This window comes from Rhinolophus sinicus, chromosome 4 (assembly GCF_057876585.1).
Source record: "Rhinolophus sinicus isolate RSI-liver-muscle chromosome 4, RSI-T2T, whole genome shotgun sequence".
Classification (NCBI taxonomy): domain Eukaryota; kingdom Metazoa; phylum Chordata; class Mammalia; order Chiroptera; family Rhinolophidae; genus Rhinolophus; species Rhinolophus sinicus.
In genome coordinates this window covers 24,686,558-24,688,863 of record NC_142504.1, presented here as the reverse complement: position 1 = coordinate 24,688,863, position 2,306 = coordinate 24,686,558, and the positions used below count along the sequence as shown (strand labels likewise).

The 2,306-nt window shown below is 35.7% G+C and overlaps 1 pseudogene; it reads left to right on the top strand.

The window, feature by feature from the left end:
• The first annotated feature begins 389 nt into the window (after window positions 1-389).
• Window positions 390-1,013, top strand: LOC109445045 (cytochrome c oxidase subunit 7B, mitochondrial pseudogene; annotated as a pseudogene).
• Window positions 1,014-2,306: the final 1,293 nt, after the last annotated feature.

Genomic DNA, 2,306 nt, shown 5'->3' with positions numbered 1-2,306 from the left:
AGAATCTCAACAAAGACATAGGAACATAAAAAATGGAGATACACATAGAAAACATAAAAAAGAACCAATAAGAAATAAAGAATACAATAATGGAAATGAAAATGCATTACAGGGAATCAACAGTAGATTAGATTAAGCAGAGGATCTAATCAGCAATTCAGAGGTAGCAGAAAACAATCAGAAAAGCAAAAAGAAAAAAAGGAATTCAAACAATATGTGAAGAATTTAAGGGATCTCTGAAACATCAAGCATACCAGCATTTGCAGTTATAGGGGTACCAGAAGAAGAGATACAGCAAGTAATTGAAAACATTTTTTGAAGAAATAACGACAGAAAACTTCCCTAACCTGGCAAAGGAAATAAATATACAAGCCCAGGAAGCACAAAGAGTCTCGAACAAGATGAACCCAAAGAGGCCAAAACCAAGACACATCATAATTAAAATGCCAAAGGTTAAAGACAAACAGAAAGTTTTAAAAGCAGCAAGAGAAAAGCAGCTAAGTTACTGACAAATGAGCTCCAATAAGACTATCGGCTGATTTCTCAGCAGAAACTTTGTAGGCCAGAAGGGATTGGCAGGTAATATTCAAAGTGATAAAAAGTAAGGAAATGTGGTATTTGACGCGAAGTTCAACAAACCAGCAGCTGCATCTGCCACAGTTCGGTCTTCAGGCTTCGGCTTCACAATGTTTCCCTTGGCCAAAAATGCTAAGTCGTCTCCCAGCTCGAAGTATTCAGCAATGGCAAGGCAGATTCACCAGAAATGGACACCTGATTTCCATGACAAATATGGTAATGCTGTTTTAGCTAGCGGAGTCACAGTCTGTGTTGCTACATGGACATATACAGCAACACGGATGGAATAGAATGGAACCTGTCCCCTGTTGGCAGAGTCATCCCAAAGGAATGGCGAGATCAGTAATCATCCCAGTTGGCATAATACTGAATTGTTTCAAAACCAACTCATAATTGATACCAAGCGAAAGCACTATGTAGCTGTTAAAATATGGCATGACTGAATAAATAAAGTGCATTTGAAACCTTAAAAAAAAAAAAAAAAATAGTAAGGACATGCAACCAAGTACTCTACTCAGCAAAGCTATCATTTAGAATTGAAGGACAGATAAAGAGCTTCCCAGACAAGAAAAAGCTAAAGGAGTTCATCACCACCAAAGCAGTATTACAAGTAATCTTAGAGGAACTTAAGATAAAAAAATAAAATAAACAATATGAATAATAAAATGACAATAACTACATACCTATTAATCATTATTTCAATGTAAATGGTTTAAATGCTCCAATCAAAAGATAAGGGAGCTGAATGGATAAGAAAACAAAACCTTTACATATGCTGCCTACAGGAGACTCACTTCAGATTGAAAGACTCATACAGACTAAAAGTGAAGGGATTAGAAAGATTTTTCATGAAAATGGAAACAAAAAGCTGGGCTAGAATACTTATACCATACAAAATAGACTTTAAAACAAAACTATAATAAAAGACAAAGAAGGACCTAGTAATCACTCCTCTGGTTATTTATCTGAAGAAACCCAAAATGCTACTTCGAGGGGACATGATCATCCATATGTTCATTGCAGTATTATTTATGATATCCAAGATACGAAGGTAACCTGGGTGAATGGGTAAATGGATAAAGAAGAGGTGGTACATACATATAATGGAATATCGCTTAACTGTAACAAAGAATGAAATCTTGCCATCTGAGACAACATGAACAGACCTAGAGGGTACTGTGCTGAGTGTTGTAAGTCAGACAGTGAAAGACAAATGTCATACGATTTCACTTATAAGTGGAATCTAAGGAATAAACAAAAAACATTTAAAAACCTTATATAGAGAACACTTTGATGATTGCCAGATGAGAGTGGGGTTGGGGTGTGTAAAAAAGGGAAAGGGATTAAGAAGTACAAACTGGTTGTTACATAGTAGTCATAGGGATGCAGGGTATAATATAAGGAATAACTATGTATGGTGTCAGATGGGTACTAGATCTATCGGGATGATAGATGGGAGGGGGGTTGGTTGGGGGCAAGGTGAAAAAGGTGAAAGTATTAAATACCAGTTGGTAGTTACAAAATAGTCATGGGGATGTAAAGTAAGTATAGGGACTATAAACAATAATATGGTAATTGCTATGCTTAGTGACAGGTGGTTACTAGTCAGAGGGATCACTTTGTAAATTATATAAATGTCTAACAACTACGTTGAACACCTGAAACTAATATGAAACATTGAATGTCAACTCTAATTGAAAATTTTAAAAAGGGGGAAAAGATCAAGAAAA